General features: G+C 36.0%; 1 protein-coding gene across 2 annotated transcripts in view; it reads left to right on the top strand.

Annotated features, from left to right (window-relative positions):
- The window catches only part of SUCNR1 (succinate receptor 1), a 51028-nt gene that overhangs the window by 25554 nt on the left and 11031 nt on the right, over nucleotides 1–14443 (top strand). For both annotated transcript variants that reach the window (XM_072792264.1, XM_072792265.1), the window contains exon 3: nucleotides 5388–5520. The gene's annotated coding sequence lies outside the window, so the exon portion shown is untranslated. The remainder of the gene's footprint in view (nucleotides 1–5387; nucleotides 5521–14443) is intronic.

Here is a 14443-nt window from a genome sequence, read left to right as displayed (position 1 = left end):
CTATATTAAATTTGTACTTTTTCTGAAATTGAATGATAATAATATACATAAAATTCCATCAAGTGAATGGCACTTGAATCATATAATCAGTGTATTATCAGCTGTTAAGAACAAATTGGTTATGTGGAGATAAAGAACGAAAGCCAACTGTATCTCTCACCTTTTTTTCTTTAAAGATTTATTTATTTGAGAGAGGGAAAGAGAGAGCAGGGGAAAGGGAGAGAGAAACCTAAGAGTATACTCTGGGCTAAGCATGAAGCCTGACACAGGGTTTGATCTCACGACCCTGAGATCACGATCTGAGCCAGTACCAAGAGTTGGCCGCCTAACCAACTTTACCACCCAGGTGCCCCTCTCCTATCTTTTTGGATTAGATAACTAGATGAATGGTGATGCTTTTCATGAAGATAGGAATATAAAGAAGACAGATACAGTGTGGATATGGGTTGGAAAGATGTGGAGAAAAGAAAGAGGATTCTAGTTTTAGGCATATTACAGTTAAAGCTTAAACGAGGTGCCATTCACCACTTTCCATCAATATCCCTTTCTAAGGAAAACTACATTCAGCAGGTATTGAGAGATGGTAGATGGACAGATAGACAAATATAGATATGTAGAAAGAGAAACTAGCTTTGATTTTTAAAATTGCTGGCTTTTAAAATTCCATGTTCTTAGTGAGGCTTAACTGTACTTGCATTTATATTCTTATCTGTGATTGCTTCCTGAAAATATGCCCCCTTTGCAACCAGATGTACCCTGACTAGTGTGGGTGAAGCCATCCATCTACTGGTGTTCTCTGTTTTCTGTAATTCCCCAAAGGGCTCTATATCATTACCACATTTTCTCAATAAAAAAAAAATGATAGATTCTATTTTTAAAAGATTGGGGTGATGATATTACTGAGAAGTTCGTATCATACTCATGTACTTTGAACTCACATATGTATATTCCTCATTTCAGAGTTGGCCTGACATGAAGGGCTATGTTTATTTCAAGCTACTTAATCTAATCCTCCTCCCAGAAACCCAAGAAAAATCATCACTAAGCAGACAGTTTTGTTGCAAGCCCTTCTGACATGATGTCACATAAAGTTTAATAAAGAAACATAGCAAAAGGCATAAGATGCAGTGTGCTAAGAAACCAAGAGTCACATAATTTCATATTTTTCTAAGTCCCATATTTAGTATTCCGCATGCCAGTGAGTCTTTGAGGAAAGAAGGGAAAGGTGAAGCCTCACATTAAGAGTCTAGCTCAATCCTCACTCTCATACTTCTGTGGTTCCTGGGAGGTAACTGATAGTTCCAAATACATTATTAAGTTGTTTTTAAAGGTTGGGGCTTTATTTGATTCATGTTTCTTTACCTGGAGACAACTAATGTAATATTTAACCATAACAGGCAAAATTTAAACATATCATTAGTATATTTATTAACAAATCTACGTGAAAAGGTGGCACTCTTTTATTTATGGAATGTTGTGAGTAATACGATGCAATGTAGCACAGAAAAATTAATGTGTTTTTTAAGTTACACTTACTCCTAAAGATTTTGCCCAACTACAAATAGTCTGCAATAGACATCATTGGTTCACTGATTCAAGCAAACTGCTTCTTAGCTTGCCTTCCATGGAACTCTGGTCTGAGGAATCAAGAGGGTAATACGAGACTCAGAGTCCATGGCCTTGGAAAGGGAGTATCATTGAATTATGAGCTGTGGGAATTGAAAGATATAAGAGGTCAGGGAACTGACTGTCACAGGACATGGCCACACAACAACTATGAAACACAAGAAAATACACTTTGTGAAAGAAGATCGAGGGAACATAAAAATGCAAGTAAAAGATCTTTGAAACCATCATGCAAAATTTTAACTATTGATGAATAATTGTGGTATGTGAGTGCTAGTATGGAGAAGAACTCACTAGGGTATTCTATCGGTAACAATAAAATGTTGCCTGTTCAAAATTATAGTCCTCATTGGGTCTTTCTCATGAACATTATCAGAGCTGCAATTTTTACCCTGTAAGCTTTGCATCTCAGGGACCTTTAAATCTCAGAGAAAAAAAATGCAAGTCTAAAAAAGAAACACTATAATTAGGTGCATTCTCTTTAGTATAGTTCTCTCTCATCCAGAATCTGAAAAGTTCCTTTCTTTAAGGCTTGGCCTCTGGTAGGTGGGAACTCTGTTACATCCTCTGTGTATAGACATTGTCTCAGAGACATGACAATTTGCTAGTTTGAATTACCTTGCTGACTTATTTTAAATCTGAAATTTCCTCTGTTTTACAACTAAATATGACCCAATGTCATGTTTGTAAAGAAAAAGGCCATTGAGAGGTGGTGTGGACACATGACTCATATTCTTGTAATCAGTTATCACATTACTGGCCGAGCCATCATGGAGGTAGGGAAGACTCACTCATTAGGATTACAAAATCCCAAGCATTTGTCCCCTTTGTCTGCAACAAAGGACAGAGGAGAGTGGAATTGCTCTATTCTGGGAACACTTTTGGGATTAAGCATGGGCTTCATTTCTCCCTACAAGATGAAGAGTGCCAATTCTTCACAACAGAACACTCATATCCCTTGACCCTGATAAGGCCCCAATCTGACCTCCTAAGATTATGCCACTTTAGGTTTCTGGATATACAAGGTCAGGGAAAGATTTTTAAGGGGCATTTCTTTCTCCTTTAGATGAGAACTTTTGTAAGGACAACAATGAATCATATTTTTTTTCTAGTTCATTTAAATCAATTCTCTATGGAAGTTATAAAGCCTTTATTGCCAGAGTTAAGACAACTTATATGTTTATTTTTTTTTCTTTATGATACTTGTAGAGTTTGAAATGGGATACATTAAACTAGCAGAAATTTGAGAACAAAACCATACAAATGATAGTCAGTACCATAAATGCTATCAAGAGAATATTTCATTTGCTGTTATGATTACAGCTAATACAGTATGTAACTTTAAATTAAACTAAGACAGGTGCAAATCTAGATGCACATAATTTTCCCTCTGAGGACTGTGTGGCAATTATTTATGTGATGACAGAAATAATACTCTTAAATTTCATAATTTGAGCAAGCTACACAATTTCAAGCCATTTATCATTTAGCTCCTTAAAAGCAATAATAAGACATTAAAACAGAATCATTATCAGTTCAAACTTAATGATCTTAATCATGAATTATATTTTCTCATTGTACAGATATTTTATTTTTCTCTATTTAACTGATAAATGCCTGAAGGAGACCAAAATAAAATAAATCGACATTCAACATTTATATTATACAGCTTTCTCTCCCTTCAGGCCTAAACAGGCAGTTTAAGTGTTTCTATATTAGGAAATTTTAAAAAAAATTTGTAGTTGGGAGTGAGAGGAAGGGCAGGCGTCTTATTGAAAGATTTGAATGAGGGATCCTGGGTGGCTCAGTGGTTGAGCATCTGCCTCTGGATCAAGACTCCCCAGTCTGCTTCTCTGTCTGCCTGTGTCTCTGCCTCTCTCTGTGTCTCTCATGAATAAATTTAAAAAAAATTAAAAAGGGAACAAGTTGAGGTTAAGGGGTATGATTTTCTCAGTCTTTTTTTAAATAAATAAATAAATATTTTTTTTTATTGAAGTTCAATTTGCCAACATATAGTATAACACCCAGTGCTCATCCTGTCAAGTGCCCCCTTCAGTGCCCGTCACCCAGTCACCCCATCCCCCTGCCCACCTCCCCTTCCATTACCCCTTGTTAGTTTCCCAGAGTTAGGAGTATCTCATGGTTTGTCACCCTTTTTGATATTTCCCACTCATTTTCTCTCCTTTCCCCTATAATCCCTTTCACTATTTCTTATATTCCCTGTATGAATGAAACCATGTAATGTTTGTCCTTCTCTGACTGACTTACTTCACTCAGCATAATACCCTCCAGTTCCATCCATGTCAAAGCAAATGGGGGGTATTCATCCTTTCTGATGGCTGAGTGATATCCCATTGTATATATAGACCACATCTCCTTTACTCACTCATCTGTCGAAGGACATCATGGCTCCTTCCACAGTTTGGCTATTGTGGACATTGCTGCTATAAACATCGGGGTGCAGGTGTCCCATTGTTTCACTGCATCTGTATCTTTGGGGTAAATCCCCAGCAGTGCAATTGCTGGGTTGTAGGGCAGGTCTATTTTTAACTCTTTGAGGAACCTCCACAGGGTTTTCCAGAGTGGCTGCACCAGTTCACATTCCCAACAGTGCAAGAGGTTCACCTTTCTCCACATCCTCTCCAACATTTGTTGTTTCCTGTCTTGTTAATTTTCACCATTGTCACTGGTGTGAGGAGGGATCTCATTGTGGTTTGGATTTGATTTTTTTTATTTTGTATTTCCCTGATGGCAAGTGATGTGGAGCATTTTCTCATGTGCTTGTTGGCCATGTGTATGTCTTCTTTGGAGAAATGTCTGTTCATGTCTTTTGCCCATGTCATGATTGGATTGTTTGTTTCTTGGGTGTTGAGTTTAATAAGTTCTTTATAGATCTTGGATGCTAGCCCTTTATCTGATAGGTCATTTGCAAATATCTTTTCCCATTCTGTAGGTTGTCTTTTAGTTTTGTTGACTGTTTGCTGTGCAGAGCTTTTTATCTTAAGTCCCAATAGTTAATTTTTATTTTTGTTTCCTTTGCCTTCATGGGTGTATCTTGCAAGAAGTTGCTGTGACCAAGTTCAAAGAGGGTGTTGCCTGTTTTCTCCTCCTGGATTTTGATGGATTCTTGTCTCACATTTAGATCTTTCATCCGTTTTGAGTTTATCTTTGTGTCTGGTGTAAGAGAATGGTCTAGTTTTATTCTGTTGCACGTGGCTGTCTACTTTTCCCAGCACCATTTATTGAAGAGAGTGTCCTTTTTCCAGTGAATATTCTTTCCTACTCTGTTGAATATTAGCTGACCATAGAGGGTTTGTTTTTGTTTTTTAATATTTTATTTATCTATTCATGGGAGACAGAGAGAGGCAGGGAGAGAAGCAGGACTGATGCGGGACTTGATCTCAAGACTCTGTGATCATGACCTTAGTCAAAGGTAGATGCTCAACCCCTGAGCCACCCACATGTCCCCTAATTTTCTCTGTCTTAAATGTGAAGCCATGAAGCGAGATGGGGAGGGCTGAGCTGGGGCCAGGAAGAGAAGGAAGCAAAGTTCTCAAAGACCCTGAATCCTTGTGGTGAGTCCTCCTTCCGTGCCCAGCTATAGTCACACAGCTACCCCTGCCTATCTGCTGCATCTAAGCAGGAGAGACCTGCCTTTCCATGCTTGTGATGGATACCTCCTGACAACGGGAGGATTTCTAGACGCTCCTGGAATGTATCCTACAGTGCTCTATGTCACTATTATTTGTAACTTCCTTTAGGCAGAGAATCTGTGCATGCTCCCCAAAAGTGCTAAGGAATTTTCAAGCAGTCATATCTGTAAATATTTGTTTAACTATCAGCTGTCTGTAAGAAATATTTACTTCACGACTCCAAGAGGAAAATGAGGCAAAGGTAAGAAAATGTCACAATATTATTTCTTGTTTCAAATTAGGGTTTTTCCTAAAACTAAGGCGGGGATTTCTTGAAGTCACTTGTGTTCCCTAATGGACCTCGTACAGGTTCTACCGCAGGGCAGTGTTTAAAACACATCCTGGTTGGAAAAGTAATCTTGGACTATGTGTGTATATGTTTATATATAATCATATGTGTGTATATAATTGTATAATAAATAATATGTATATAATGTTAGCTATACACATTGGCTGTATTTATCTATTTATTTAATATATATTTAAGTGCTAGTTAGTAATGATGGCAAGTGTAAAGATTTATGGAGAGGTGTGCTGGCAAATGTTTAACAACTATCTCTTCGAAAAGCGGGTGTTGAGGGGAAGATGGTGCTGATTTAAATGCTTTGCCAGTTTCCATGATGTAAATTTTCTCCTATGTCCAGTTCAAACACTACCTTGTCCCCAACTAGCTCAAAAAATTGCTGAAAATTTGACAATAGGATCTTAGGAGCTGGTCTGAGCGGGATTCAGCACTCCATTGACTATGGATGTATGTATCTGCTTGTATATGTAGGTAGTCAGAATAAAAGGTATCAAATTATGTAACAGTATTCCCTGAATCCCTGAACAGTAGTCAGAATAAAAGGTATCAAATTATGTAACAGTATTCCCTGAATCTTCCAGGAAGTGACTTTTTTGTGTCATATTCCTCTAGACATTCTCATTCTATATTGCCATTGGCTTTCTGTGACTTGTGTTGCAATACAGTAAATCAAATTATAAGTGTATCAACCATGGACAGTCTTATCAGTGTCCTTAGGTAGTTGGATACAATAGATTGAGCACAATTGATCTGCTGGCAAGAATACATAAATATTTTTTAGAATTTTAACAAAATAAAAATAAAAATTTTAACTGGCATACATCTATAGTATACACATGTATTTGGTTCTGAAATTTCTGTGATACATAGACAATGGAAGAAATTAAATGTTTCATTACATGAAAGAAACTACTATTTTAGTGATACAAAAGTTTAATGTAAAATATAACAGCTATTCTCATTTCTTCTTAGCATTTATCTTCAAAAACTCACTTTCTAACTCACTTCCTATTTTCTTTTCAGATGACCTCTGGCAAGAATAACCTTTGTAATTAAAATTGAAAAGAAAAAGAAAAAGAAAAATCAGTTTAATATCTTTGAACTTTCTAATGTCCAGAATAATTCTCGTGTTATGCTGGCACCTTTTTGAAACTTTTTGAAGTACCTTTTAGACAGATTTAAAACTTAATTGGGGGACTAAAAATTAGTATATCTGAGCCTTGAAGTTCTTCCAAGTAACTGAAGTCATTTCAGTTATCACTTATCCAGATAATTTTGTGCAAGAACACTTCCAGAAGCCAATCATGGCGGTTTTCTTTTAACATTGAAGCAGCCATGACACATAACTACAAGAGGGAAATACAAGAATGTATATATCAACACTGTGACTTATTTCTGTTATCTTAAAGGAAAAAATGATTAATTTATGTTGTTTAATTTAAATTACCATGTTAGAGGACCTCCGCTTCCAGGAAGATGGAAGACATATAGTTTTTCCTAATCTCCTTGTTAAATGCAACTAAAAAACATAAGACAGTGAATGTGGGAGAAAGGAAGGCAGACCAGCTGGAAACTTTGGTATCCAAAGAATAACAGTGGTGACAGTGGTGACTCTTTTTTTTTTTTTTTTTTTTTTGCCTCATATATGCCAGACCTGGAGCTAAAGAAGCACAATCTAAAAATGCCAAAGAGCATAGGCAGAAAAAAAAAGAGCTCCAAAAGTTTGTCCTTTCTAACCAAAGGGATAGATAAAAAGGCGAAAGGATAGAAACCTTTCAGGCAAAAAACACTAATGAAACCAGACACCAGAGAGAAAACTGGTGCACCACCAGCCACTGCAGGAAAGGCTGAGCGAGGAGTCTAGGATCCTACCCTTGTCAGGCTTTTAAGGGTAGACTTCTGTCCTTTCAGGTACCCTGTGGCTGCATACTCTCCTCTGGGGAGGCAGGACTTTCATCCCCATCGGGCACTAACAGGGCACCACCCTCACAGCTATTCCAGCTGGAGTGGGGTTAGAGGAGGCCAAGTGGAAGGTCAGGACTGTCACCAACTTCCCGGTGGTAGTGAGCCACCGACACAGCAATGTCAGCAGAAGCCCCATAGGGAATAGCAACACAAAATACTGATGAGGATGCAGAAAAACTTGAATCACTCATATGGTGCTAGTGGAAGTGGAAAATGGCAAAGCTAGGTGAGGAAAACAGTTTAGCAGTCTCCTAAGAAACGAAATAGACAACTACTACGTAACTCAGCAGTTTTATCCCTGGGCATTCATCCTAAAGAAATGAAAACTTAACGTTTACACCAAAATCTGTACACAGATGTTCATGGCAGCCTGATTCCTAGTAGCTCAAACCTACTGGAGAGAACCCAGACCTCTTTCAACAGTTGAATCATTAAACTAACCATGGTACACATATCCGATAGACGACTACTCAGCAGTAAGAAGGGATGCACGATGGATACACACGACAACGTGGATGATTCTCCAGAGACTTAGGTTGAGTGAAAAAGAAAAAAATAAATCCTAGAGGGTTACATTCCACCTGATTTCTCTTACATAACATTTTTGAAATGACAGACTTGTAGAAAAAGAGAACAGAGTAGTGCTTACTAGGGTTCAAGGAAGTGGAAGTGGGTAGAAAGTGAGAATGGGTATTAGAGGACATCATGGGGGATCCTTGTGATGCTGGAAACGCTTTGTATCTCTGTCAGTGTCCTGGTTATGAGACCATACTACAGTTTTGTAAGATTTTGCCGTGGGGGGAAACTGAGTCAAGAATGCAGGAGATCCCTCTGTGTTACCCCTTACGATAAGCATGCATCTCTACTGTCTCTTAAATAAAATTCTTAAATATTACACTGTGACTGAACCAGAAAGTGTGAAATGCAGATACTCTTATATGAATTCAAACGTATTTGTAGGCATAGTCATATTCATAGTCCTTGCTTTTTAGTGCCGTGACTGTGATGGAAACTCCTATTGGCTCATGTTAACCTTTCATCTGCACAAATAACATTTTCCCACCTCCCCTTTCATGCCAGACAATCAAATCTTTGTTCTTTTTCCTTTATTTCTCGGTTTAACAGTACAGGTTTCTTTCTAAAAAATATGATCATATTATTTTTTAATTTCCCTAGAGCTAAACATAATAAAACTTCACCTGCAAATTTAGAACTTTGTATTGCTGAATACCTATAAATAAACTTTAAAAATTATGATTGGCAAGTATTTCCAACTTTGTCAAAGCATAGAATGCAAACTAAAATTAACAAAAACATATCAGTTCTGGCAAAATCTTTCCCATCTGTGTAAATAAAACTGGATAGTTATAAAGTTAATGGAGGCCATGGACTGTCTTAATTAAAATAAATATGCAACAGACCCAGTTAAAGAGAAAGGTAAATCAGATTCCTTAAATTTTGCTAATTTTTATCATCAACAGTGTATTTATTGCTTATTGTTGATGAAGTACTTGTTCTTCCCATTAATTTCTGTTCTTTGACCTTGGCATGCATGTATCTATGCTTCCAAACATTCCTCTATGTCAGCACTGTCTTTGATGTCCTGGATTCTCAGAGGATTTTCCCCCATTTCTATGATTTATTTTCTTCTTCATTTTCTTCTTGAGTTCTAGAATTGTTTTTCCTGCATTCCCTCCTCCCACAGATTATCTAAGAGGCTGGGATTTCATTTCTCTAGGGAATAATATTTGGAAACTTTTTGTCCCTGTTCTGTATACATAATTCTTTCTGCTATTTAAAAGGAAGCTTAGGGAGCAACCAAAGGTAGACAAGGCCCTTGCATTAGTCACAAGTCTACATATTACAAAAATGAATTGTGAAGATTTCAAGCACTATATGTTGGCACATGGTCTGGATTACTTTAAGGTGAAACTGTTACCCTATAAACCTTGAATGAGGGTATAAAGGTCATACAAAGAATAATCACTGAAACAATAATTCACTTATTATTTTTTAGAAGCTGACATTTTTCAGAAAGTAGTTGAAGCAGCTTATAATAATTTTCAGACATAATAAAACCATTAAATCCAGAATAAACAAATCTAGCTAATGTGTCAACTGTGGTCAAACTCACAACCAGGAGTTTTCTAGAAACCTGGACAATAAGGAAACATGAAAGGGTAGGAAAAATTGGGGGAAAATAAAACTGCCATATGATCCAATTATTCCACCAGGTATTCATCTAAATGCCAGGTATTTATCCAAAGAATATGAAAACACTAATTCAAAAGGCTTATATATTCCCCTACGCTCGCTGCAGCATTATTTACAATAGCCAAGATATTGTAAGTGCACATCAGTAAATGGATTAATAAAGATGATAGGGTCTATATATACAATGGAATGCTGCTCAGCCATTTGTGACAACATAGATGGACCTTGACAGTATAATGCTACATGAAAAAAGTCAGAGAGAGACAAACCATGTTATTTTACTTAGTTGTATGGTCTAAAAAAAATGAAACAAATGAGAAAATGAAACAACCCAAAAACAAACTCATAGCTATAGAGAATGGATGGATGGTTACCAGAGGGAAGGTGGTGGTGATGGGCAAAATGGATGAAGAAGATCAATTGTGTGTTGATGGATGGTGACTAGACTTACAGTGGTATTTACATTGTGTACCAACATTAGTGTGTACAAACATTAAATTATAATGTTGTATGCCTGAAACATATATAATGTTACATACCAATTTTACCTCAATAAAAACAATGAATAGAAAAAAAAAAAAACAAATTCTCAATTGGTACTAGATCTTTGAGAGGAAGTTATCACATGACAGAACCAAGTAAATTATAGTTAAATGAGAACGCCTATATTCAACCAAAATGTATCAAGAATGTTATCTTTAATTTGTATGGAGTTGCTGGAGCATTCTGTTAAGAAATATTCTGGGCATAAGTTTGTATACAGAAGCAGCAATAGCGTGATTGATAAATAATGTTTACCATGAACTCAAGCATGGGGAGGGGCAGCCCTTGCATCTCTTATTTGCCATTTGTAACTCAGCTCACCAATTTGCTCCATCTGTGAGAAAATCAAGGCTGGGTAACGATGTAAAATGTTCAAGATCACATATGAAATATTTGTCTTCGGCAATCAAGAAGAGTTTTTCAGGGACTATGGAAGACCTAGATCATTAATAGAGTATGTAAAAAATTTTTTTCTTCTAAGAATTCAAACAATAACAAGCATATATTATAGACTAGTTGATGTGATGTGAGCAAGAAAAGTTCCACGGAGGATTAGACTTTATTGAGAATTCTTAAAGGATCTGAGTGTAAGAAGGCCATTAATTCCTTGAGGTTAGGTTTTGTAACTATTCATCCTTTTATTTTTTGTATCACTTTGAACATAATAGGTGATCAATACATTTTTGTTGAATTCATTTAAAATGAAGGCAGGACATGAGCTAGGCAATGAAACATTAGTGTCTGACTAATGAGGAAGGAATGGAAATAAGGAGAGAAGAGAAATATCAGATATTGCTTGTGGAAGTCTTTCTTAATCTCTGCTTTTTCTCCTCTCACAAAGCTTGTTATTTAACATTCAAGAATCTAGTATCATTGAAAAATTCATATTTTATTTTCCCTATATCCTAAGCTCTGCTATAAATGAGCATCTCACCATTTCCAGTTCTTGATGGATATACATAGAGGTCTTTAAAAGATGTTGAGGAAGGAGAAAGAAATGATAGAATAAAGAGATTGGGCCTCTATTATTCAAAAAGTTTGCTTGGAGTTTGAGAGTTGCAGGCTTTATCAGTGGCAAAAACAAATTGATGCAGCTGGGGCATTTCACTATGGTCACAATGTACAAACAAAATAGGATTTTGTTTGGAGTTCATCGTCTTTGACATAAGCTCTTGTGTTTTGAGTTCTTTGGCAGTGAGAAGCTCCTGATTTGTTATACCCTTCTCCTGAAGATAGAGGCATCATGGTGGGTCAAATTGTTGGAGCCTTTTTCTCAAATTTGCTGTTATTTTTTCTTTTCTTCTTTTTTGTTAAATAAAAGAGACAACTTTGGGCACTAATCTGGGGATGGATCATGAGTGGTTTACTCTTCTTTCAATAGGAAGCAAAAGATAGAATAGATCGATCGATCCATAGATAAATATCACTCCTTCCTCCCTCAATACGGATCCTGGCATCTCTGTTGTGCACAGAACATCCCTCCGTGTTCCCAGAGTCAACCTTCTCCATGTCCTTCAAAACCGTTGAGCCTGATGTCCTTGTGCTCAGGGTGAGGCAGCTCTACGCAATGGTTTCTAAGCATTTTCCTGATCCAACAGCCTGTACTAGAGTTTTGTTCAGCAATAATAACTCTTTTACTTACTTTTTAATTGAAGTATAATTAACATAAAGTGTTATGTGAGTTTCAGGTTTGCAATATAATGATTCGACAATTCTATACATTACTCAGTGCTCCTCTAGGTATGTATTCTCTTCTTTTAAATCATACAAGCGGTGTTGGGTTTTAAAGTTAGGTTAACATGAAAAAAAATACTACTCATAGACACAAAGAATACAGACAGGGTGGGAGATATTTTGAAAAGGCAGTGTTTGAAATATTTTCTTAACATTTTATGTTTAATTGCTATCGTCAGAACTACTACAGTCTGAAAATTCTTCATCACATTACGTCTATTACAATACTGGCCTAAGGTGAAATCAAATTTTATTAGTTTTGTAGTATAGTAAGCATAAGACATACTTCAAAATTAATAGTTGTATCAATGAGTATGTTGCAGAGGTAAAGATACTAAAACAGAAGAATTACACCACTAAATGTTTTATTAATGGAGCAGGCAATTTCCTTAATTTAACCTATAATGCACTCACAAAGCACTTAGCTCTCTAAATGAACATATTTCCCATACTCTAGGGACTTTTGAAAACTTCTCAACTCAATTATTAAAGTGCACAGTGAGACTCAATCAAACTGACTTCTTGTTCCTTGTTCCAAAGGTAAATGATGAATTAGAGCAAACAAGTAATGCGAGATGGGGAATGGTTGATTAGTACCCAACTGAAAGCACATGTATGTACATCAAAACAATGAACTAGCTGTTTTTTGTTTTGTTTTCATAAATAATGCAAAATATTCCAAGAATTAAGTGAATTCATACAAAATACAATAAATGTGACTGGAAAAAGACTGACTAGGTCAATAACCAATTAACAATTGGATAAATTATTTCAATATTTCAGGCAAACTCTTCTTTTAATCAAAAAGGCTATGCCTTAGTGACTGTTAATAATGAAAATTGTCACCATATTTCACACAAATGTTTAAATGTTTAAATTTCATATCAAAGAAACAAGACAACATTATTTTTGTTGGGAAACACCTGTGATTAAGTTTGCCGTCTATCAGTAAAAAATCATTTATCTGCTGGAATTTGAATATAAGCTGAAAATTAAAAGGTGACTTTGCCGTGTTTCCCAATAAACTATTATTAGTTCAAAGAACTTAGAACTTTTTCAGCTGTAGCCAGATACTTTTAACAAGTAACATATTTTATTTAAATCAGCAGAAAACAATTTCTTTGAATTATGCCCCAAAATAATAAACATGTCACATTCTTCTAAATTGCATGATACAAGAAAAAATACTGGCAACAATGTTGTACAAATCTGCATTACTAATGTGACTCTTACGTGACAAGAACTTTTATGTAAAGAGGAAACAGATTGCTTTGCTTCAGCTTGCATGCCTATCTTGAATGGACAACTTTCCTGGTAAAGCATTTTTGGTCAATAGATCGTTTGGCTTCTAGAATCTGGAAGGGTTTACAGGCAATGCATATATACCTTGTATTATGTTTCCTGTCTTGCTGTTCTCTTATTAATTTCTTATGTAGAACCATAATTGGATGGGAAAATAATCATGTAGCCCCGGGTATGTCCACCCAATACAGCAACACCAAAATATCCTCCTCAAAAATCTTGATTTGTTTCAATCTCTCTAGAGTTGTGATATTAGTAGTAAAGCAATAATATTGTTACCACTCCTACAGGTTTAGGAGAAATTCCTCGAATTGAATTAATTGTCCTTTTCATTTTCTGCTTGTGATTCCTTGAAGATGTCTGTGACCCTTAGGCCAGCTTGTTTTCCACACAGACTTGTTTACGCTGTTGCAAAAAGTGCATCTTCCAAACATGCGTAAGGATGTCACTAGTAGTACCTTCCTGTAAACACTTTGCTTACTCATTTTCAACATTTCTGGTTTCTTATCTAAAATGTTTTATTCTACTTAGATGGTAGATAATTAAATTTGATAACCAGTAAATCTAATAGCTAATAAGTAAACTTAGTGAAAGTTTTAAACTTACTTTTATTAGGCCAAAACACACAAAAGTGCCATATGTAGGAGTCAAAAAATATCCAGCAATAGTCATTTTATGTTTTGACCTCATATTTCCATGAGAGGGACAAAATAATAGTCAGAGGTTTAGTCAGGAGTCAAACAGATAAGACTTAAAATTATAACCCAAGCACTTATGAGCTGTGTGATTATAGATAATTATTTAATCTTTGTTCCTCTTCAGTTTCTTCATCTGAAATTAGGGATATTAACAGTATACATTGCATTGAATCCTAATAAATATTAAAGGAACTAATGCACACAGTGTTGTTACAGAGTGAGTCCTCAGAAAATGCTGGACTGATTATGAACATTGGATTTAATTGGTATTTTGATTGTCCTTCCACCCTTTTATTTTCCCTCTTGAATTTCCTGCTGAGTGCTCCTGGTTTACATGAACTGCCCTTTGCATTCCTGGTTGATAG

Source organism: Canis lupus, chromosome 22, assembly GCF_048164855.1.
Source record: "Canis lupus baileyi chromosome 22, mCanLup2.hap1, whole genome shotgun sequence".
Taxonomy (NCBI): domain Eukaryota; kingdom Metazoa; phylum Chordata; class Mammalia; order Carnivora; family Canidae; genus Canis; species Canis lupus.
Note: the sequence above shows the minus strand (reverse complement) of the source record. Positions and strands in the feature narration are given on the sequence as shown.